We start from the raw sequence: 26,157 nt of genomic DNA, 5'->3' as shown, positions 1-26,157 counted from the left end.
CATTAGACTTGGGCCCTCAAGTCATTTTTATCTTTTGGAAAATTTCACTCCAACATTACTAACCACTACAGAGGGGACCGCAGTGTAGTGCAGAGATACCCAAGCAGGTTTAAAGAAGCTGCCTTAAGCAGTGGGAGCCATCTAGCCATAGCAGCACAGACCCCAGCACTCATTTACCCTGCCAACAAGAATGCAAAATTAGCCTACTCCAAGATCCACACTGTTTCATAGATTCATAGATTCATAGATGTTAGGGTCGGAAGGGACCTCAATAGATCATCGAGTCCGACCCCCTGCATAAGCAGGAAAGAGTGCTGGGTCTAGATGACCCCAGCTAGATACTCATCTAACCTCCTCTTGAAGACCCCCAGGGTAGGGGAGAGCACCACCTCCCTTGGGAGCCCGTTCCAGACCTTGGCCACTCGAACTGTGAAGAAGTTCTTCCTAATGTCTAGTCTAAATCTGCTCTCTGCTAGCTTGTGGCCATTATTTCTTGTAACCCCCAGGGGCGCCTTGGTGAATAAATACTCACCAATTCCCTTCTGTGCCCCCGTGATGAACTTATAGGCAGCCACAAGGTTGCCTCTCAACCTTCTCTTGCGGAGGCTGAAAAGGTCCAGTTTCTCTAGTCTCTCCTCGTAGGGCTTGGTCTGCAGGCCCTTGACCATACGAGTTGCCCTTCTCTGGACCCTCTCCAGGTTATCCGCATCCTTCTTGAAGTGTGGCGCCCAGAATTGCACGCAGTACTCCAACTGCGGTCTGACCAGCACCCTATAGAGGGGAAGTATCACCTCCTTGGACCTATTCGTCATGCATCTGCTGATGCACGATAAAGTGCCATTGGCTTTTTTGATGGCTTCGTCACACTGCCGGCTCATGTTCATCTTGGAGTCCACTAGGACTCCAAGATCCCTTTCCACCTCTGTGCCACCCAGCAGGTCATTCCCTAGGCTGTAGGTGTGCTGGACATTTTTCCTCCCTAGGTGCAGCACTTTGCATTTCTCCTTGTTGAACTGCATCCTGTTGTTTTCTGCCCACTTGTCCAACCTGTCCAGGTCTGCCTGCAGCTGTTCCCTGCCCTCCGGCGTGTCCACTTCTCCCCATAGCTTTGTGTCATCTGCAAACTTGGACAGAGTACATTTGACTCCCTCGTCCAAGTCACTGATGAAGACATTAAAGAGTATCGGTCCAAGGACCGAGCCCTGCGGGACCCCACTGCCCACACCCTTCCAGGTCGAGACCGACCCATCCACCACGACTCTCTGGGTGTGGCCCTCTAGCCAATTCGCCACCCACTGGACTGTGTAGTCATCCACATCACAGCCTCTTAACTTGTTGTAGTTAGACAACTACTAATATTCATACTAGCTAATTTAGAGTAGCTTGGCCATGTCTCTACCCTGTTCAGTCACTTCTATGCAAAGCAGAGATACCTTTCAAGTACAATAGGAACTGCTCTGCAAATATTTTATTAGTATCTGCTAGAATATGCCATTCCTCAAAGAGGAAGCACAAAAGGAGTTAAGAATACTCACCAGCTGCAATAACTGAGGATGCATCAAACAACCACAAAATGGCTACTTCAGGGCTGCAGCCTCTTGACACTGCTAGATTTAAAGGGATAGCACCCCCTGAAAGGCATGCTGGGAAAAGTTCCTATAAAGAGATGCACCTACATCATGTAGGTGTAGGCTGTTCTTAGGTTCTAGCATAAAACGCTGAGGGAGTTGGGTAAGGAAGGGTTGCTTTTGACTTATCATCTCAATAGCCCTTGCAGTAACCAGGGGACAGTCAAAACATTGTGTTTTGGTGCTACCTAATATACATTACTGTCATAGTCGAGCACCCAATAAACACTAATACATGAAACCTCTTGCAGCCTGTGTATGACTATATTAGAAATGACTGTGTGCATTTACATAAGGCATGTACATAAGTGTTTGTAAGATTGGAGCCAAAGGTTTCAACAACAGCCAAGGGAATATCCAGCCACCCCTTTATGGCATGAATATTTTGTTTGTAAAATGATATTTTAACCTTCAGAGGTCATGGACTGTGCAGTGATAACATGACCTTTAACTTTTCCAGACCAAATGTTTATACAGGTGCTGTAATTTCCTGAAAGAGGAGCAGAGGTTTGAATATTATACAAACACTATTAATTTAAATATTTTTTCTCAATGGTTGTATTTTTTCCACAAAAAATAGAAAGCGCATATACATATTCTCTTCAGAAACACCCGCTTATTTTAAGACTTTGAGAATATGCTGTTGGCCACCTACAGTGATTGGAAATTCTACTTCTGTAAAAGTCATCTCTCAGTTGTTAAACACTCATGCCAATAACCATCAGATAGTTTAGAGGAAAGACTTCCTCAATTTCTCTTAAAAACTACAAAGGAATTGTGACATTGAAGTGTCTACAGTATGAGTGAACAAGAACTGAAATTCAGAAAGATTGTGAAGTGAGTAGCATAGATGTCTGAGGCTGAAAACAAGGAGGTTGTTTTTATTTTTATTTTTATTTTTTTTGCCCCATTTGGGGGTCATCTCAATATTGAAAAAGAAATCAAGTCTGAGGCAAACATACAGTCAGTCATTCCATGGAAAGCATTTCAGGTACAAAATCTTTAAATTGCTCCGTCTTCTTCTTGCATGGAGTTTATAAAAGCGCTATTTTCCACGTCCCTTGGCAATGCTCTCCTGTTCCATTAACTCGGGATAACCAAGTGTCCTAGCCAAGATTCCACCTCTGAATCCTACCACTAAGGATTAGCTGGCAAGGCTGCAAATATCTACCACTGCAGGCTTTTCTGTGGGATTTTGCTGAGTGCATATTATCTGTCACATTTGCATTTCCTATAGATGCAATGAGCTCAAGCCTGCCAAGTACATAGGCATAAAGACTGTGAAAAATACTATCTGCACATTACTTAATACAGCACCCATTCACTACTAGCCCATTCATTTCTCGGAAGCAACATTTTCTATAATTGTCTCACAAACAGGTCATTTAAAACAGATGCTTTGAAACAGATTGTGTGGTTTGTATGAGACTTTGCTGTAGTGCATTTGCCTGGTTGAAAGTTAAATGTAGTAAACCCAGGTCTTTGAAAATTTGGATAAAATTAGCTGCCCTCTTGGTGCAGGTGATTGGTAAGAAATAAGGCACCACTAGGGGCACGTCCAAATTAGCACAGTATGTGGTGCTGTAGCGCCACATACACACAGTCTGGTGTTCTCCGTGCTGCCAGGGCATGCTGCCTGACCATACACTGTGCCAAGTTTTTTTTCCACAGGTATTTTTGACCCCTGGATATCCAGGAGTCAAAAAAACCACAGAAAAAAAATGGAGCAACACATTTTCAGCCAGTTTGCACCGCTGAAAAATGGAACCAGGCCACCGGCACCGCACTCTGCTGCAAGCTAGGCTCTGCACAGCAGAATCACTGTAGCTGCAGCCCCAGCAGGACTCCAAGTAAGGCTGCTGGGGCCAGCCCAGTGCTGCCCCAGCCTCCCCTGCCCCATCTGGGGTAACTTGCCACACACCAAAGCGCGCATGACACAGGTGTTCCCAGGGACAAGAAGCAGCGGTGTAACGTGTACCACTGCTACTTGTCCCCAGGGAACCAAACATCCACATATGTCAGTGTTTAAGATACTTCCTTCGTTCCAGTTGTCATTAAAATCAGTTCTCAGTGCATCTTCTTGTGTTTGTAAATGCTGCCCTTCAATGAATGAACTGAAGTTGTTGTCCTGTGGGGCCAGGACTCTCAGGATCTCAAAATTGCACTGATAGATGGGAGGGTGTGACACAATTGCACGTATACAAACACACAAATCAATTAGGCACATACATACACATTAGGCACATATGCATACATTAGGTGCATACACATACACTACCAACTCAGTCACATGCACATCCAAGATTACCAGTCTAAGCACACGCACACCTATCACCAATTCAAGCACATACGCACCGAAAATTAGACAAAAATCAGTTGTCAATACCCACACACTCAATACACATACATGGATCACTAATGCACACATCACGTACACAATTATATATATATTTGCCAGTTCACACATACCACACACCTACACTCACCTACAGGTGAGTTCCTAACTTGGCTGGTGTGGTGTGTATGTGTGTGTTTAGGGTACTTGGGATACCTAGGGTGCTTGATGACTATGGGAGGGGAAGTCAAGGGTCAAAGATATCCAAAAGGAGAGGAAGGAGGGAGATGGATGGGGGTTAAGATAAGGAAGGGAAAAATTAGAGAGTGAAAGTTCCAGGAGTGAAAGTTGCTGGGGCCAGGATTAGAACCAGCAGACTGGAGGGGAGCTGGGGTTACTTGAGGTTAATTGGTGTTAATTGATTAAACGAAAACACCCAAAGTTGGCAGAGCAGAGGAGATGAGGGGGCTAAGCCCGCACAGAGGCTGGGACTGTAATTGCAGAGGAACCAAAGGGTACGTGGGGAGAGAAGAACTGGAGGGGCTGTGGGGGAGCTGGAGAGGTTGCAGGGGGAGCTGGACAGGCTGTGGGGGAGCTGTTGATGTGGCAAGGGGATCTGGAGAGGCTTCAGGGGGAACCAGGAGGCTGTGGGGGCTGGAGAGGCTGCAGGGGAGCCATGGATTCAGCAAGGGGAGCTGAAGAGGCTTCAAGGGAGAGGCTCTGGGTGGACCTGGGGCCCGGGAAGCTGGAGAATGGAGAAGGAGGCAGGAAAGATCAGGGAGAGAAGGAAGAGAGAAACAGAGATCAGGGAGAAGGCAGATGCAGAGAGAGAGAGAGAGGGAGATCAGAGGGAAGGGAGAGGCAGAAGACAGAGGGCTAGAGCTGGGAAACCAAAAGAATAGGGCCAGGAGGTCAGTGAAGAGGGACAGAAAGCCAGAGCTGGCAGGGATAGAGGCAGCAGAGAGGAATGAGGCCCAGAGGGAGGTCAGAGAGAAAGGGATTTAGTTGGGAGCCTGCAGCAAGACAGAGACCAACTTGGGTCAAGAATATCAGTTTTATTAAACAGGCAATATACTATACAGATCACAAAGTTATTGGTTCCTACACACATGCACACATATACACACACACAAGCACTCACCCCCCCCCCCACACACACACACAATGGCGTAGCAGGAGAGAAAAAGGCTTGGTGGAGAGATAGAAGTTAAAGTGTGTAGGGACAGAGTCCAGATCCTGTGCTTGGGGAAGGAGGTGGGTGATAGCTACCTATCCTGGGCTGTGAGTTGATCCTCGATGGCCAGTCAGGGTCTTCTCCAGCAAAGTGTTGTCCAGAGGGTGTTGCCGGCAGGGCCTCTGAGTGAATAGGTGGCGTGGCGTAGTGCTGGTCCAGATGGAGAGGGTGTCCCAAGGAGGTCACACTCTACCACCCCTTTTATAGGGGTGGGCTACCTGTGTCTCCTATGGGAGGGACATGTCCAGGCAAGGACAGTCCTGCTCAGATGCCTACATGCAGATCTAGGTGTCCTCATTGTCTGGTAGGACACAATGGTGGGGTTGCTGGTTTCTGTAGCGTCCTTGTCTTTCAAATGCTGGGTTTCTGTTCTGTTTCTGGGTGAGGTCCGTGGTTCCTGGGTGAGTCAATGCAAGGCAATTGTCCGGTCATTGAGCTGATGGTCCAGTCATTGAGCTGATTATTCAGTAGAGGCCCACTACCATCGTATCTCAAGCACCCTCAGTCATCCCCATTCATTCAGGAACCAATTTACATGAGACGGATTAGACATGAATCATAGGTTACACCTGGGCAGAGGACACAAGATGGACTTGACATACAAAATGGAAACTTGACATTACTTATGCTAACTTACACATGTAGGCCTAAATCATATAGTATCAATAAATAAAAACAGTTAAAAAAAAAAATCAGTAAAACAGTAATCACACAGTAAAAATCAATATAAACATAATAATTATACAATATAAAACCGTGGATCAAAGAAGGAGAGAGAAAAAAAACTTGCTACCCAAATAAAATGCTAAAGCTTATCCTATGTCTTAACTTAGGATGTATTTATCTATAGGAAATAGAGAGGGAGAGAAAAAGTCAGAAATAGTTGAGGTAGGGAGGGAATGTATTTTAAAATTTAAAAAAAAAGAAAAACTGGGGGTTTTGCTACAACGTTATTGGCCTTCAGGTTATCAGGAGCCCTTGTAATCTGTATGTTTTATATTGGAGGCTTTCGCTTTATTTGGCCCAAAAAAAAACAATAGGGAGGCGATTTGGATTGCACTGAAACCATCTGTTCCTATGCATATGTGAAAAGGGCAAGGAACTGCAACTCAGCTGGAAGGGTCCTGAAGTATTCAGAAATAAGGTGTGGCAGTAACTGGACATGTTCAATACTAGGGCTGTGAGAAACACCATCATTTTGTTTTGATATCCATTTCGCCATTTCGAAGGGACAGTTTCATTTCATCACTTCATTTTGTTTTGAAGTGCTGTTCCACTTTTAGTCAAAACTGTTTCGCTGTTTTGATGCATTTCAACGTTTCGCCCATAGGCTATAATGGGGAATCATGAAAATGCCTATAAGTTTGTAATGTCTTGCCTGATTCAGATGAAATTGCAGGGGTGGTAGCCCCTTCTTAGGGCATGAAGCCTGCCAAGTTTCAAGGAGGTATGTGCAGAGGTTTCTGGGAAGCTGCACCTTAAACTGTTCAAAGCAAAACTCCTGACACTTGCCAGCAGTGGCTGTCTCCTCTCATCTGGTGCACAGATCTGGGGGCTCATACCCCCAGGAGGACTGCAGGGCTGTGCCAGACTCCTTAAGTGGGTGCAAGTCCCCAGGTCTGCATGCTGGAGACCGATTATCGATTAATCCAAATGCGGGGACAATTCCCAGACTGTTTGTTGGCTGACAGGATACTGAAGGGTAGATTTACTGCCTCACAGCTTTGGCTTAAACATCATTCTAAATACTATAATGCTTTATATTGGTTACAGTGTTTTGCGTGTGTATTAAATGTCTGTTTAGGAAGCAGTTGAATGACACTGTTTCTTTGAAGTTGATTGGGAACTATCACTATCAAGGTTTTCTATACAAATGGCATTAGGTTTAATTCTGAATAATGCCTTCAGAAAATATACAGGTCAAGTCAGTGATTTGGCAAAGTTCAGTGGAGATGGAGGGAATAGGGAAGGGAAATAGAGTTATACAAAATATTGCCTCAGTATCCTTTCTGCACCAGTTACACCTTTCATCTGAATGTAAGGGCAGAACTGAACCCCAAGTCTGAGTCTTTTCTGCCTTGAACCTTGTTATGGTCCTTTCCACTTCAGCAAAGTAAAGGTAAAATGTTACCAATCATATGTCTAAAATGCCTCAGGGTAAGGGTGGGGTAGTGGTACTGCCCCACATGGCTGAGCAAGGAGCATATATGGGGACCCCCATGGGGGTAGGAGGGGTGGCTGGGTCCAGTCAGCCCCTGCTGGGCCAGGCACCGCTCCACCTGCCTGGGATAGATATCACTTGAGCGGGCCAGGGCAGGAGAGTTTTTGGTGCCCTCCTGACAATGGCAACCTGGGCAGGTCTCCCACATCACCCACCCCTAAGGCCAGCTCTGGATATAGCTTTACAGGCTGATGATGACAAGCCTTTTATTTCATGGCCTTCTGAAACTCTTGGTCCCTCAACTTTAATGCATGTTTCTGCAGAGAATTATACATTTAAAACCTGATCCAATGCCTATGGACATCAGTTGAAAGATTCCTGTTGAGCTTCATCAGCTGTGAAACAGGACCTATGACAACTGCAATACAGAGAAGAGCATAAGCTGCAACTTGTGGCAGATTTTACTGGTTCAAGGCTATCTCAATGTAGGTAACTAGACAAGCAGGCTTGGCTCCTTGGTAAAACAGGCATGGAGGGGGAAGTAGGGATTTTGAATGGAAACGCCGATGTTACTTTAATATTCCCCAAGAAATAGCACAGGTTTACAAATGATTTTTATCAAATCATCTGAAGTGCTGTTGGATCAGATGAGGAAATCCTCCGTTCCCAGGTACCACAAACTGGATGCTAACTTGAAATCTAATTGTTTGAATGAACTTTCTCTCTTTTCTTTGTAAAACATTTTTAAGCCGCTGAGTGAATGCCAGATGCATTTCGTTACAGCTGGGATTCTGGATATCTGTTCCTTGGCATTTCAGCAAATGTTCTGTGTTTGCTGGATGTACATAAGTTTTGTTTTGTGGCATGCCCTTCTTATCAGCTCTATTTTTAAAACATTTCTGATGCTCTTAAAGCAACATTCTCCATTGCATTGCAACTGTTTTATCCTCATTTACTGATCTCTGTTGCATATTGTATGCTTTATCTATGCAGTGAACTGAAGTATGGGAGCATGTATAATAAAGCATAAGCCCAGTAAAAATTGTCAAAAGTCAGGTTGAATCAGACTTTGCAAAGGAAGTTAAAAGATGTAATGAAAGGTTCATCAGCCATACAAAGAAAGAGTACTGAAAGAACTGACACATGGAATCACAGACTTGGTAGCAAAGATTTTTAATAAATCTATCAAACTATGAATGGTACCATATGACTGGAGAACTGGAAATGTATTACCAATCTTTAAAAAATGGGAAAAATGATTTGGTCCACTGTAGGTCTGATCTCAATAGTACATAAGACTTAAGCGCAAATTGAAAAAGGAAAAAGTAATTAAAATTTGAAGATATAAAACAGGATGAAATGCAACAGAGGTTTACCAAAAGTAGATCATGCCAAATTTACTTGACAACTTTCTTTGGTACCTAATTTCTTAGAAAACAGAAATGCAATAATGTAAACTATGTGGACTTCACAAAGCAATAGGCGTTACATTGGAAATTAATTGTTCAGATGAAGAAGATGGCTATTAGTGCAAATACTGTAAGTTGAGTGACTAAAAAAGAGGCAACAAATGGGTTTGTTGGAAAGGGAAGATAAAAATGCTGTTCAAAGACCAGTCTGCAGCCTGATTTTCTTGAATGTTTTTGTTAAAGCCCTTGGCAAGAAAAGTAATAGTAATAAGAAATGCTGATGACATTCATGAAATTAGGAGGCACTGTCATTACAGAGACAGGTCAGAATATCATGCATGAAGAATTGGATGGCTTTGAAGACTGGAGATATGGGATGAAATCCAATAGTACAAACTATGAGGTCATGCACTAATAACAGGAATTTCTGCTGTAAATGGCTGGGGGGATTAGTTGGAAATGCCAGAGAAGCAGACTGGGTCAAATTATTAGTCTGAGCCTCCAAAGTCATATGGCTGCTAACAAAAATTGCAGTGTTAGGATGTATCAAGTAAGATTTTCCAAATAAAGGTAAAGAAGTATTAACATCATGCAAGGTGCTGGTAGGACTTTATTTAGATTATAGTGAACAGTTCTGGTTTCCAATGACTAAAACTCATTAATTCAAACTGAAAGGGCTACTAAGATCATCAGGAAAAAGAATATGCTTCATTACAAAAATAGTATAGACTAAAAGAGCTTGGTGTGGCTGGCCCTAGCAAGACGAAGGATGAGAGAAGATATGATTACCCTCTGAAGATACACCAGAATGGTAAACACCAAACAGGAAGAAAGCTACTTAAGATAATGAACAATGTTGACATGAAACACAGTTCTAACCTGACCATGGATAAATTGAGGCTGGTAATTATAAGAAAGTTTCTCACCATGAGAGCAGTGAAATTCCGGAACAACCTTCATATAGGAAGAAGAAAAGGGAAAAGAAACCTAACTAGCTTTAAGATTGAACTTCATGAGTTCCTGAAAGGGATTATATTATCTGGACTAGCCAATCCTGACTAGCCTGTCAGGAGGGTGGGAGGGGCAAACTTGCCCAGCTGTCCCCTCCAATCCCCTCGGCCAGCACCCTGTGCCACCGCCACCTCCAGGAAGCAGGGCCAGGGGCAGCAAGGCCAGCAGCACTGGCCTCACTCCATACCTCTCTCCTTCCCCACTGTCCTTGCCATCAAAGCGGTGCCCCACTGTGCCGCCGCCTCTGCCTCCTGTCCAGAATGCTCTTGGAGCACTCTGATTTGTCGTTTCAGTCAGCATTGTGATTGGCTGCCAAGACCACCAATCAGACTGTGAATAAAGTGTTACAGACAGACTAAGGCTTTTATTATATTAGAATGCTTGATGAGTCCAAGGGTCTTTCCTATGTTTCCATAATAAGTGCAGAGATAAACCAGAGATCAGTTTACTAATTAGAAAGAAGAATTTTGCCTTTCTGACGTGCCTTACATGTCTGGAATAGTCTGATCCTATTCATTAGGTAGAACTGGAAAAACGGTATTTGTCAAATTTATTATTCATAAAATTTCAGAGCTGGTTGCAAATATCAAATAATACACGGCCAGGTATTGAGTTGTTTTGACTCCACACAGAATTATTTGGTGAGTAAATTTTTCAGTGAAAAATGGTGAAATATGTCACACAACATATCTTGAGAGTTCTGTTTGACCAGCTCTAATGTTTCCCTCACATTATCCTCCAGCAGATGAGGAGATTTCTTGACTAAGATTTCCATTACTCAGTGCGATGATTTTTGGGACCCTATTTCCATACATGCTATAGCACTTAAAGTTTGTGAAATACTGAAGAGCCATTAGTTAATCCTCACAGCTGCTCTGTGAGGAAGGTACATTTCAGTGTTACTATCCCAGTTTTCCTGATGGGGAGGTTGAGATAAAGTAAATGGCTTGTCCAAAGCTTCACATCAAATTCCCTGCTTAGGGCCAGGCTTAGAACTGGGAAGTACCTGACTCCTAGCCTGCTGCCCCAGTCCCTAGACCACACCTGGAAACTCTGATGCAGAGAAGTCTCTGTGTAGATCTGCCTCCAGTGAGATTTTCCAATTCAAAAAAGAGGGCTTCTTTGCTACCCCTGCTCCCTTTTGCCTGTGCTGAGCTAAAACCCACAAGAAGACTTCCAATGGATGGCTGTCAAATATTGATGTCTTTTTCCCTTGGACAAACTGGTGGCTACTGACTAGGATAAAACTAGTTTTTTTCAAATCTAAGCTCTATGGTGGGAGGGTAAGCAATGGGCAACCTGATAGGCAACTTTGATCACTTGGTGGAGGTAATTAGAGACCACCTGATGAGGGGGTCTGGAGAGTATAAAAAGTATCTCATTGGCAATGTCAGCATGAGTGTCTTCATGATTAAGGCAACATGAGTGTCTTGCAATCAAAAGCTCATCTAACTGTATCCCAACTACATAGTTTCTCCAATAAAAGTGTGGGTGACCGAGCTTGGGATCCGGGGAAGGGGCTGGCTGGGTTGTAACCACAAACCCGACACAGAGATGGGTACTTGCAACTGCTGGAGTAGAATTAGGCACAAACGCATACTGGTTCAAACAAAGATGACTTTACTTACACTGTCATGATGTACAGTGTAGGAAGACAGTTAACTTCAAACTCCAACTTCTGTTACCATCAAACCGAGGAGCTCTTATAAGACGAGATATCTTTAAACTCGAGCATGCAGGACACAGGGGTACGTCGGGGGGTTCATTGACAGGGAGTCGTCGGCGGATGATCAGACCGCCAGGTTCCACTCCGAGACGAGCACGGAGTTCTCCAACCTGGGCGGAAACAACTCCAACCCTTTATACGGCTAGCGAGCCAATTGCCAGCCGCCACGTAGGAATAATTTGAAACCGGCCAATCAGAGTATGCGCATTTGCATATGAGCGGTGGGAACTTTTCCACACCGGGGCTCTCCACCATGCCGAGAATTCCCCTGTCTCACCGTGCCTTGTGCTAGAAAGTTCCACTGTACCGAGGCACTCAACTAATCAGTTCTGACAAAAAGATACTAGCTACCCTAAGAATCTTTGCCCCTCACATAATTTCTGGACTATCACAGCTAATCATCACTCTCATACATTTGTGACTGAGAGGAGAAATGAGATATTGCTAGAAATCTCACAGACCCTAGATTCTGGCCTACACCCAAAGAATGCTCAAAGTGGTAACGAAACTAAGGGAAGGAAATAAGTCTAGGTGTATTATTGTTTTGTTTAGATCTATATATTTCCTAAGCTAGGAAAAGTAAGGAATTTGTTTTTGGAAGCCTGCAAAGACTTGTGCTCATTTGTTTCAGTAGCAGGTGTCTCTAAAGAGGTGAATTGAACTCAAGTGTTCAGGAGTTCTGGGAAAGCCATTAAGAAGTCAGGAAGGAGAGAAAGTCAGCAGTGGCTAGAGCATTTGAGCTGTGAGATCTCATTTCCCCAAAGAGGTAACAGAGCGAGAGCCTCTGCCAGAAGTATCAGGGGAAAACAAGGAAGTGCAACAGGCAACTCAGACCAAGGAGGTTTTAACAGCTGCAATGGGGTTTAAATACAGCAGTCTCATGAGCATCCATCTGGGTAACCATTACAAAGACTTTGACAGTTTTAACAACTAGATGATGGGTAGGTTTGGTTGTTCACTGAAGTTCATCAGTGTCCTCAGGCTACTTCATGACAGAATGACTGCCACAGTCCTTTACAATGGATCAGAGACAGACCCATTTACCATTCATCCTGGTGTCAAGCAGGGCTGCATCATCGCCCCAACCCTTTTTTCCATCTATCTTGCTGTGATTTTGATTCTCATCCAAAATTGAGGCTGAGTATCAAATGGATGGCCAGCTTCCCAATCTGCAGCACCTTCACAGCAAAACAAAAGTTACTAAGACTGGCATCACTGACCTTCAGTACATTGATGACTGTGTTACTCTCGCACACACTGAGACCAATCTGCAGTCCACCTGTGACCTTTTCTCAGGTGCCTATCACAGCCTGGGACTCCCCCTTATCATCGGGAAGACTAAGGTGCTCCATCAGCTTGCCCCAGCACAAGTTGCCCCGCTTTCCCCACAAATTACCATTGGTGGAGAACCCCTGGAAAATATTGAGCATTTCCCATACCATGGTAGTCACCTCTCCCAGTCAGTCAGTCTTGAGGTAGAAATCAAGCATAGGATTCACTGTGCCAGCATATCCTTCAGAAAGCTGCTTCGCCATATCTTTACCAACCAAGGTCTACAAATGGAAACTAAGATCCTGGTCTACAATGCAGTGTGGTTATCCCCACGCTCCTCTATAGGTGTGAGACGTGGGTAACATATCAAAGCCATCTTGAACACCTAGAATGGTTCCATCAGCATTGGTTCAGAAAGATCCTTCCCATTAGATGGGAAGACCACTGCGCCAATACCAGCAGCTAACATAACCAGCATTGAGGCAAAGATCATGAAACATCAGCTCTGCTGGGCTGGCCAATGTGTGCGGATGGGTGACACTCATCTCCGGAAGGCAAGTCCTCTTTTCTCAACTTAGTCATGGTAAGAGGACCCATGAGGACAGAGGAAGCACTACAAGGACACCCACATGAGTGCAGTCATGCACTATGCAGTGCTGCAGATGTGTCTGCAGTGCCACATACCGCACGTTCAGCTCTTCTCTGTGGCAAGGGGGCAGTGCAGGGAGGGGAGGTTCACTCTTGTATATACAGGAGTCAAAAAAACCTGTGCAAAAAAGAAGCAGAGCAGCACACGTGGGGGCAGCATGCACGACTCAAACCCAGAGCCTGGACAGCAGGAGCTGTGCTGCGGCTGCTGGCCAGGCTCCAAGAAGCAAGATCACTGCTGCTGAAGCCCAGGGAGGCCCCCAAGACCCCACAAGGTGTGCTGCCGCTAGTTGTTCCCGAGGAACAAAATGTCCACGCTCATCTGGAAGCGCCCCCTGAAAGCATACTTTAAGAAAGGTGGAATCAACCCTACAAATTGGGAAGTTCTGGCTGGTGCCAGGTCTCAATGGTGCTACACTATACATCAAGCTACAACCCACTTCAAAGAGAACCATCTTGCTCATGAAACTGAGGAACTGCAGAGAAGGAAAGAAAGCATACAACATACTGGCCAACACTTGTGCCTTCCCCAAGGCACCACTTGTCATATCTGTGGAAAAACTTGCGGAACACAGATTGGACTCCTCAGCCACCGTAAAACTCATCAGTAATCCCTCCCCCTCCCCGCTCTGGCAATCAACATCCTCGTATCAAGAGATAGCAGATTAAAAATTAAAATAAGAATAAAACAGACTAACAGTTTAACAACCAAGAACACCCAGGTCAAGTTCTTAAACAATTGCTCTCAAGCTGACTCTTTCCATGCCCTTGGACAAGCCATAAAGACCCACTTTTACAAAAGAGGAGCTTCTAACTCCGCACCCCTTCATTCTTGGGTGCCCAAGTTTAGACTTCTAGGCCTCCCTATGTGTTGCCCCTGGATGCAGGCATTGTGGGCGTGCACAACTCTTGGGCCTTGCACTTTTCTAGAGTAAGCATAATCGGCCTTATTCCATATGCTCCCCCATTTCAGGGTTCCTCAAACACAGTACATTATCTATCTTATATGGAGAGAGTGCTTCGTAGCATCTCAGCCCAGATGCTATACAGTACATATGGAGCCCCCATGAAATTCCTGTGGTACATGGCTAGATATGTCTCAGAAGCAGCAGCAAAGATGAATGATTTCGTTTACCATGGCAGACCCTGCTTTCAAAAGTATGGCATTTTAATTCCTTTAAATGGATTACATCCATTTCCACCCCTCATTGAACTATCCCCAGGAATCCTGGAATCTGTCCTCTGTTTTCTGCTTTTGTCTTGATCAACACCATCCTCTCTGGTTCCCGCCCCCTCTCTGCAAACCTTTGGTTAGAGAGGAAGTGTTCCAAAAAGGCACTGCCCACCTCCCCCACAGCCCCACACGAAGCACTTATATCACCTACCCCTCCCTGGCTTTTTAGTCACTGCCATTTGCCCTAGAAAACATGATGCACTGTTTTAAACCATCAACAAGTCATTGTTAACAATGCCAGAGGATCCTGCAATTGCTCTTTTTTTTCTCAACTGAAAGTGTTTCTTTCCTGCAGTTGGCAGGGACATGGGGGAGGGTCACTGCACATCTGTTTCCCATTTAACGAGGAACCAAACTTTTTCATCGTATTTTTCTCTCCTCTACTGTATATTGATTCAATTACTAGGCTCTGCTAGTGCAAGAGATTTATGCTAAACCCTCATACAAAGCTATTGTATTTTGTCACACAATTGGACCAAATCAATTACAAACACACTCAACACAATCCTTTTCAATCACAAGAATTAGCTCCCACTTCAGCCCCCCTCAAGGGGAAGGGGGCCAGCTCTCTCTGATGGTGTAAAGCCCTTGCTGCTCCCCCCCCGACCCGTGATTTGTACTGGTTGTTTGCTGCACACCTCCCTAACTGCTCTGAGTGCTGCCCATGTGAACTTTACCTCACTGGGGGATTGGGGAGAAAGAAGAAACACAGCGTGTTTGGATCCAAGTCCACCAGCTGGTTTGGAGTAAAGGTCCCTTGGACATACAAAACAGCGCAGTTCCTGTTGTTCTTTGCATGCACAGGCTAGCCATCCCTTCACTCTACCAGCAATGTGACTCTCACTTCCATGTCCTAAGCAGTGGGGCAGGGGAGCAGATCACTCTTTGGAAAATATTTTCCTGATTTAGTAGAAATAGAGATAAACAGTGAACTCTGCTGTTTACTCCAGAGGACTCGCATCTCCCACACTGTCTCCCTGGCTTTGCTACTGACTTCAGCCAAGATACTACAGGCTTGTTTATGCCACTGCAGTGGCAGGTCTTGGCACCAGGGTACTCAAGCATGCCCCACTCATGCCTTACCCACCTGTGACCACAGGCACACTCCCAACTCAAAAATATGTCAATGAAGCTACTCCAGGCTCCTCCCTCTGTCCCTGCTCACAGCCCATGGTTTCTGGAGTGCGGACGTATTTCTGAGTGTGTCTGTAGATTCAGGTGGCCATGGCATCCTCAGGCAGAACCTGCCACCGCAATGGTATAGACAAGCCCTAAAATGCCTGGATTTTTAAATGTTCATTTTAAATTGGATGCCAACATTTTGGTCCCCATCTTGAACTCCTCTTCTGGTCCCCATCTCATTGGAAGTTGATCAATGAGAAACTGAGGCATCCATGGATCTGTTCCATTAAATGTAGGCTTTAACTGTCTTATGCCTACTAACTCTTTTACAAAATACTCAATAGCTTTAAAAACTCCTTTAAGGTATCCTGCTAACTTAACTATATAGGATCTATTGCTAAACTCAGTATTATAATGCATAATTATCAAGGGCTTGCAAAACTTTGAACATGCTTTCAGATCTTTGTATGAAAACCATTAAAATCTGCAAGGTAGGATGGGGATAGCTGACATATTTCAGACATACAGATATTACTCATTTACTCTGCATAATTCTCATCTCTTCTCTAGACAAGCAGAATACACCCCTTTTATTGTGATACCCTTTCTGTCTGTGGCTAGCAAAGAGCTGAAACAGGAACCAGATATCTGAGTGAGTTAAGGATTTTTGAAAGACTGCTGTTAAACTGCTCAAATGAGCAGTAGCCAGCAATTTGCTCAGTCCTATGACCAAAGCCTGTGAGTTTATTTTTCATTTGTTCTTGTACATCTGTTTAAAATAAAGAGTCTTTGTTGGAGAACCATGTGCATAAATTGACATCTTGACACCATGGAGACCACCCTTCTTCAAATCAAATAATTTCAAAAGCCTATTAGTTGATACCCCCCCTAAACATTGTACCTAACATTGATCTGACAGAAGAGTGATCATTACCTTCTGCAATGACTTCATTAGACTAAGTGCTTATAAAATGTTGCTTGATTAACATCAATTGCAAGATACCTATGTTCTACCACACTGTGGTTTTGTGTTGATTGCTGATTAGAACAGGCTGCTTTCTCTTCTACCTGAGGCATTTGGGGGTTTTTTTCTCTATGAACAATCTGGATTTATTAATTCAATATTTGAATAGGTTGCATTACATTTACTGAATTTCACCGTAGTGAAACAAACATTATTTGCTATGGAAGCTCATGATTAGCAGCTCTAATTACCTTTAAAGGATCTAATCCCATGAAACAGGCAGTTGCTTTGCTGTGCATGAAACAAAGTACAATAAATGTAAGACTCTGCCTTGCATACTCACTTGGAGCAAGCGGCATGCAAGTAAGATACGGCTCAGCATGACTAAGGATGGCAGAAGTTGACCTTTGAGGTACTCTCTTTTATATTGGAAAGGAATTTAGTCCCATCAGGTGTCTACTACAGGCTCTGTTTTGAAAGGCCTAATTCCATTCTCTCTTCATGCCATACAACCTCATTGAAGCACAGTGAGCATGCTATTCAGAGTGAATGCTGTATGAGTTCAGTGTGATTTGCATACTGGTCACCATATAAATGGGGAAATACAAAAGCCTGGACAAACTATGTTGTTATTATATATTATTTTGAATATCCTAGAATTTTTTTTGCAGAGATAGAGAATTTCTATTTCTGTTGGTTTTATTATTAGTAGTATTACAGAAACCTTGTGGAGCCCCAGTTAAACAGCACAACACCTTGGTCTGCGAGCAGTATGCAGATATGTACAGTCATGGGTCCCAGTTCAAAATAGCAGGCCTGTTCAGAAAAACAATTAAGCATCAGCCTAAGTCCAGAAAATAACCATGAAGAAGGGTGAATTCAAGTGTTTTCCTCAATTGAAACCCTAAGAAATATGAAATATCTACACAGTTAACTATCTGAGTCTATCACTTTCTTCATAGAATCATAGAAAATTAGGGCTGGAAGGGACCTCAGGAGGTCATCTAGTCCAACCCCCTGCTCAAACCAGGACCATCCCCAACTAGATCATCCCAGCCAAAGTTTTGTCTAGCTGGGTCTTAAAAAATTCCAAGGATGGAGCTTCCACCACCTCTCTGGGTAAACTGCTCCAGTGTTTTACTGCCCTCCTAGTGAGAACACTCTTCCTAAAACTAGCCTAAATTTCCCTTGCTGCAACTTGAGACCACTGCTCCTTGTTCTGTCATCTGCCACCACTGAGAACAGTCCAGCTCCATCCTCTCTGGATCCCTCTTTCAGGTAGTTGAAGACTGCTATTAAATCCCCTCTCAGTCTCCTCTTCTCTAGACTAAATAAGCCCAGTTCCCTCAGTCTCTCCTCGTAATTCATGTGCCCCAGCCCCCTAACCATTTTTGTTGCCCTCCACTGGATTCTTTCCAATGTATCCACATCCTTTCTATAGTAGGGGACTCAAAACTGGACACAATACTCCAGATATGGCCTCTCCAGTGCCGAATACAGGGGAAGAATCACTTCCCTTGACCTACTGGCAGCACACGTACCAATGCAGCCGAGTATGCTGTTAGCCTTCTTGGCAACAAGGGCACACTGTTGGCTCATATTCAGGTTGTTGTCCACTGTAAACCCCAGGTCCTTTCCTGCAGAGCTGCTCCTCAGCCAGTCAGTCCCTATCCTGTACCAGTGCATGGGATTCTTCTGTCCTAAGTGCAGGATTTTGCACTTGTCCTTGTTGAACCTCATGAGATTCCTTGTGGTCCATTCCTCCAATTTGTCTAGGTCACTCTGAATCCTAGCCCTACCCTCCATTGTATCTACTACTCCCCCCAGCTTGGTGTCATCTGCAAACTTGCTGAGGGTGTACTCTGTGCCATCTTGCAGATCATTGATGAAGACATTGAACAAAACCAGCCCCAGGGCCAACTCATGGGGCACTCCACTTGATTCCAGCTGCCAACTAGACAGAGCCATTGTTTACTACTCTGAGCCAGATGCTTCAGCCAGTTTTCTATCCACCTTACAGTCCATTCATTCATCCCAGCATTTGACAAAGTAGTCTGTTGCTTACAAAAGCGTATGCCTTTCTGAACCAGTTATTCTCTAAGGGGCCACCCTGCCCTGCCTTCTGCCTAACTTCAGACTAACATGGCTAACTACTGTGATCCCTAAGGCCAAGACCAACCTTCTGCTAGTACATGCATGAGAGGTCATTCTCAGAAGTTGCTCCTGCTTTTTGGAATGCCCTCCCTTTTGAGGCCCACCAAACCTGGATACCAATTGAAAGCAGTGTATGACCTTCCAATTTGGCTAGGGGGTTAGCAAAGAAAGCTGGGATGAGATATCATTTAGGAGGGCTCTTGCTTTATGTTGATATTCTAGCTATTTTGCCATTCTCCTATTTTATAAGTATTCCATTTCTCTTACTGTAAGCTGCCCTGAGCCTTGTTGGAAAGACAGCGTATAAATTAAATAAATAAATAAATATCTTCATTTGTATTATTAGCTTTTATTTGCTGAAAGCTATATACATAGCTTCACTTCGAAGCTAGCACAAAGCATAAAACTCTTTGCAACCCAAAGAGTTTATAATCTATCTTAGACAAATATAAGGGTGTAGTTGCACATTACAATTAGGACGTTCTAAACTTAGACAGCATTAATGTTATATCATTGTCTGCAAAATTAAGGGTTAATGCACTCTCTGACCTGCACTACTCGGACTTGCTGCTGAAGGACTGGCAAGCAGGAGCATGACTAGAGCTGCCAAGTCTGCCCCTGTTCTCCAGCAGAAACCCCCCTGCCCCTGGGGCTCACTCCCTCCCTCCCTCCCCACAGGTTTCTTCCCTGGCTCCTAGCTCTCTGTTCCCCTGTGGCTTCCCCTTTGACCCTGGGGTGAGGAAAGCTCCTCTCCTGCCCCAGGGCCTGCTGAGGGCTCTGCTCAGCCTAAGGGTGGCAGCAGCAGTGGCAATGGAGTGGCAGGTTCCCCCTCCCTGCCTTTCCTCTGGAATTCCCTATAGCTTGTGTCACCCCGACACAACCAAATCCAGTCTGTGCCACCCACACTGGGCCAAAGATCAGACTGCACTACCTGCAGGTGCCTATATCTAACCCACATGCCACCGCCAAGTCCCATGGCTGCCGGATCACCCAGCAACACCCCACCCCCCTTCCAGGAACTGCTTGGCAGCTCCCTCCCACCCCTGCCCCTCTCCCCCCCTTCTCCCTCTTCAACCCTCTCCCTCTTGTCCTTCTTCCCACCCACCACTGCTTCACTGTCCTGACTGTCAGTCCAGGACATAAGAGTCTGGGAGGATAGCTAGTCTACCCAGAATCGATGCCTCTTGGGATACTGGAGGACTGCAAATTGGTCATTTTAGCTCAGTGGAGCAGCCTGAAATGAAGATAACTCGAGCTGGGTAGTAGGGCTCAAAGATAATCCTTGCCTGAAGTGGTGTAACTTTAAGATGCTTAGAAGGCATTTAGCACTTGTTAACAACCTTTAGCCTGCAGGGTACTTTAAGTGCCCTTAATATGGCTTAAGTATAACATGCAACTTCACCCTAATACACAGCATTCCAGTTCAGGAAGGAGAAATTGCTAGGTTGTTTTCACTGAAAACACTTTGAGCTGCTTACAGATATAACCCCCCCCCTGCCAAAAACAGTGCTTAACTTTCAGATAGACACACCCCCGGACCAAGCACAGTGCATGCCCAAAAGATGTATCATGTTAGTTTGATCCAGTTTGCCCAATGTCTATATAGATTGGGAAACTCAGCATGGCTTTTTGGTGTTTTTATCTAATAGCTGGTTCAATCAGCTATTAGATAAAGGTGCCAAGGAGCCCCACTGAAGTGCCCGATCTATACAGATGCTGCAGAGCCAAGTTGAACTAACATAGTTCCTCTTCCCATAAAGTGCCCCCCCTTCCCCCACCCATCTGATGGTCAGATACTTGATGGTTTGCATACTTGTTATTCTTAGTGTATAAATAGTCTCTGGTGCTGGCTAACCACAAAGCTAGACTGTTCTCAGTGGTGGCAGATGACAGAACAAGGAGCAATGGTTTCAAGTTGCAGCAAGGGAAGTTTAGGTTAGATATTAGGAAGAATTTTCTCACTAGGAAGGTAGTAAAACACTGGAACAGGTTACCCAGAGAGGTGGTGGAAGCTCCATCCTTGGAGATTTTCAAAATCCAGCTAGAGAAAGTGTTATGATCTAGTAGATGCTCCTGCTTTGAGCAGGGGGTTGAATTAAATGACCTTCTGAAGACCCTTCCTTAGGTGACACATAATTTATGTCTCCCTGCCCCATCTTCTGCCAAAAATGAAGACAGTAATTATCAAATCAGGTAGCACTATCCTTGCCAAAATTCAGATTAAAATGTGATCCCTACACTAAAAGTTGCCATGACAAAGAAAAGATCTAACATGAACCTCACTTGAACTAGAATCTGAAAGAGATACATCTTATGATAAAACAATATTAAACAGAGAAGAGAAAGACCATACTGACTAAGAATGGCTGCATGACACTTTTAGAAATGTTCAGTGTGGTATAAGTTCCTTGAAATTAGTGCCATTTCTCAAATTACTTCCATCACAAACTAGATACTATTTTACTATTTCTCTTATACTATATTAGATAAAAAACATAACTGTTGAATTGACAGATCTTGCATATTACAATCAGTATTAAAATATATTGGACAATGCTACTTTGGCCTTTTATGTATGTTAAGGTATGGTGTGATAGCTATACTGCATGAGCATGTACAGATGAGCCCGGCCATACAATAATTGGCTCCACAAACACATCTCCAGTGCCACATACCTCAGTGTTAGGTGTTCTTTGCACTGCAAAGTCTCACTGCCTCATGAATGCCACATGTCCCCAGAGGCTGGGGGGGCACTGTGAGCTCCTGCAGGTGGTGGCAGCACCGTCAGTGGTGGAAGCATGGCAGCAGCAAGCAGTGAGCTCCCGCAAGCAGCCTCAGCACTGTCAGCGGTGCAGGGGAGCGAGCGCCAACCAATCGCAGGCACTGCCGGCAGTGTTAGCAGCAGCCAGCAGTGATCGGGGACCACCCGCAGATGCCACTGGCGGTGTTGGTGGCAAGGGGGGTAGGGGGTGGCAAGCGCCGACCACCCGCAGGCACCACCAGCAGTGTCAGCAGCACTTTTTGCAGGGGGTGCACTGCCAATCTCAGGCACACTGTTTTTTTCCCCACTTTTTATTTTTGTTTTGACCTCTAGATATCCCTGAAAAGCAGAGCCAGGCCACCCAGTGGTATAGTATGGATCCTCGGTGGCCCATGCTTCCATTTGTGCCCCCACCCCCCATCTGCGGCCAATCAACTATGCCTGGCAGGATCTCCACTGCTGCAGCCCTGAGAGACCCCCAGGACTCCAGGTAAGGCTTCAGAGGCCAGCACAGTGCTGGCCCCAGCCTCCCCTACTGCCCCCCAGGTAACTTACCATGCATCATAGCTACTTGTCTCCAGGGAACCAAATGTCCGCACTCATCTGGATGTGGCCGATGTGTTTTATCATTCCTTACCATGCAATTCATTTCTGAGAATGAAGAAGGCAACCAAGAACATGATCCTTACATCACGTGCTAGTCCCAGGACCTACACTACATTTTCCAGTGAGCCAGCAATGAAACGTTATTTCCATCATGCACTGGATGGTCCAAATATGTGCACTTTTTGCCAATGTCCTATAAAAACCTGAGTGTGGAGTGAGAAAAGGCATAGAGAGAATGAAATCTGGGTCAGGAGACAGTGCGCCAAGGCTTATCCCCACTTACCTTAATTTCTGGCCTTGAGACCACTTACCTTAATTTCTGACCTTGAGAGTTAGGGCCTGTCTACAAAGAGAAGTTGGTGATCCAGCTTCACTGGGCCAGACATCGTGGGTGCCTGTACACATGCAGGATGCCTGCTGTAATGTTCTAATTAGAACACATCAAGGCAGACTTGATTCATTAGAACACTCCAGCAGCCTCACCATCACATGTATGCAGCGTTCCCATGTTTCAAAATGGTGGTGGGGGCGCTTTAACTAAAACTTGTCAAATGAGCTTTAGTTAAAGCGCCACTGCCACCATTTTGAAGCACAGGGCACTGAATACATGAGACACTGTGGGCCTTTTAATTAGAGCAGCTCCTAAGAGTGTTTCTAATTAAACTCCCCCCACCCCACCACAAAGCATGTGTATAGTTGCTCCATGTGCGGATGACCAACTCTCAACTCCCTAAACAAATGCTCTACTCCCAAATTAGTTGCTGCCTGAGATCTTGCAAAAGACAAAGGAAACACTACAAGAATACACTGAAGTCATACCTCAACAAAATGGATGCCGACATCAACAGCTGGGAGGAGCTCGTTGCTAACCGACTCTGGCACTGCGACCTCAACCAAGCAGCAGCCAGTTTTGAGGTAAAGCAGAGAAAAGAGAGCACAGGAAGGAACATGAGACAAATCCCAGCCTACAGCCTACGCTCCCCTGCAGAAAGAGCTGAAATTTCTGTGTCCAGGTCTGTGGCTCAAGGGTAGGACTCTTGAATCATCTCAAGATCCAATAAGCTGTGATAGAGATCATCCTCAAACCAAGGGATTGCTAATGATGATTACAAAGAAAAGTTAGCAAGTGGTAAGCAACTGGCCTAGTGCATGCTAGCTGCTCTGAATTAAGTGACTGCTTTCAGGGCCAGATTCTATTCCAACTAAATAGACTTAGGCACTTACTGCAATCCTATTCCACCCTGCTCGATCCCCTGAAAATCTGGTAATATAACATATTAAGTGGATCCTCCTCCTGCTCACTATTTTCTCAGCCAGGACCCCTTTTTAAATGCTCCAAGCTGGGAATCTGCCTAGGAGTCTGATTCCCCCCCACAGCCTGTATCTTACTGTCAGACAGAGCTAGCTGCCCTTTCTATATCCCTAAAGAGATTCTACAGCCCATCCTACTGCAGTAACTGGAAGCTACAGTAGCAGCAGGGCAGAGGGGCCTATCCAGGACCTGCATTGACATATGCAGCCCCTGGATACCATTGATGTTAGCAAGCTGAGAACTCTATTTCTAGTCTAAATTTCCTTTCTGCCAATTAAGAAGTAACTTCATTCTCCTCCCTTCCCACTCCCTTATCTTCACATTCTCTGTCCTGCATGCTCTTGTCCTCCCTCATGTCTCATTTCAAACCCACAATGTAAATAAATATAAAAAGCCAATGGAGTTAACAAGGTCCATGCTTGTCACCCTCATCACCTTACCTGACTGTCGTATCCCTTTTGCTTCCTTTTTGTCTGGTGTCTTGGATGGTAAGGTCTTCGGGGCACAGACAACATGTTCATATGGTAGCTAGGGTATGGACTGAAACCTTAGAGTGGTAGGATAATACAAATAAAATAGTCATATACTGAAAGAAAATCCAAATTTTTAAAAGCGAATACAAAAATCTCCTCTGTGTGTACAATTCACTCTGTGCATGGGCTATTCAGCAATATACAGATGCAAACTGTATCAAGTCTAGGGATGATTAGATGGATAGTGTACTTCAAGCCTGGCATTTGAAAGCCCAAACTAGAATAATGACTAGAGTGCTTCCTACACACAGAACTATTCCTGATGACTTGGAAGCATATGGTATCACCCCTTAAGAGAAAGAAGTGCAAATGTTAACATAGTAGGGCAGACATGTGTCATTCAGACCTCACACAAAACATTTCAATTTTCACCCATTACGTTGCAAAAAAGACTGGAAGGAGCACATATTGCATGAAGATCTGAGCATTCATTATTTTCAAAGATCAAGTGGAAAAATAATTTGTTCTGCTACTGAATTAAGTGTGTCATCTAATGGATATTGACAACAGCATGTTTGCTCTTACAAAAACATGAGGGTTTTTCAAGAGGAAGTGAACAAGAAGAGAACAGATTGTATCGCCAAATTTATGGGAATTAAGGGTGTTGACAGAAGTGCAGGCCCCTGTTCTAACTCATGGTGCTTTACATAAAGCACCATGAGTTAGAGCACCTCCCCCCCCGGACCCAGCAGACCCCTGTTGGGTTGAGGGAGGAATCAAACCTACCTACAGGAGCCCAAGGAGCCTGCCTGCAGCTAAGGAGCCATTTTGCTCCTGCCCCATTGCAAACTGTAATGAAAAGCAATACCTAAAACTACCTAAAAGGTATTAGCCTCTCAGAAATCCTGTCTTTATTTTAAGTTTGTGGATGTATGAATGCTTTTTCCTGCACTTTGGAACCAAGTATAGGGCAATACACTGACTGGATTCAGGAGCTCAGGATTCTATTGCTGGTTCTGCTATTGATGTGCTATGCAGTCTTAGAAAAGCCACTTCAGTTCTCTAGGTCTTTCGATTTTCCACATGTAAAATGGGAATAACATAGTGTGATCTTCCATTGTACTGTGCTTTGAGACGTATGGATGTATACAAAAGTAAGGTATTTGTTATAGTCATTTTCTTTGCTTTTTATTGTGCTCTGGTCGCTCCTGGAACAGTCTTTTATAATTATCAACATAGGAACAGAAAAACCCTTTATAATATTTAAAGGAATTTTAAAAGAGAAATTAATTAATATCCCTTGAAAAATCACATCTAAGAAAAGAAATACTATTTCAACAGGTGTGTTTTTATATTGTATGCACGTGCACTTTTGCTGCTTGAAGCCTCTGTATCAAAATTCACCTGGGCAGCAAATGAGCCCATAAATTTATATTTATTAATTTTCAGACAAGTGTTCCTATTTAAATAATCAGCTTCATGCCTTCACAATTTACACTACTAAGCCAATTCAGCATAACTGCCATTTTTACAGCATGTGTACCACATATGTGAATACAGGATCTATTCTTTCATTCTAATACAGTAAGTAATAACATGTTGTCAAGAAGATATAAACACAATGCTTCTATTAATCAGCAATGTTGCCCCATCCAAAGGTTTTAGTGGAAACTAAACATCCGAAAGTTTTAGTGGAAACTAAACACTCTTTCCACATTTCCATGTTATATTACAGTCCATATTATTAAGCAACTTGTTATTCATGCACAAACATGGTTTGTGTTGGGTCTACAAAGCAAGTTTCTGTCATATCAGAACCACATTTGTACTTTTTCTCTGTAAACCTTGCACTGTATTGGTATATTCTGGGGAAAAAATAGGCAATTATTCTATAATGCCTCAGAATGGAATAGCATGGTCTGAAAGACAGTCAGAGCTCTTCCAGCAGCATGCAGAGCAATGCACTCTGGGATATTCTGTTACACCAAGGACAGGCAAGACAGGAAGATCATACATGTTATGCCAACTTGGTCAGGGGTCCTATACATCCTACCAAGGATATTGTGCCATAATAGTTAAAGGAAATTAATCATTTGCCAGGATAAGC

The sequence above is a fragment of the Alligator mississippiensis genome, chromosome 3 (assembly GCF_030867095.1).
Source record: "Alligator mississippiensis isolate rAllMis1 chromosome 3, rAllMis1, whole genome shotgun sequence".
Classification (NCBI taxonomy): Eukaryota; Metazoa; Chordata; order Crocodylia; family Alligatoridae; genus Alligator; species Alligator mississippiensis.
Note: the sequence above shows the minus strand (reverse complement) of the source record.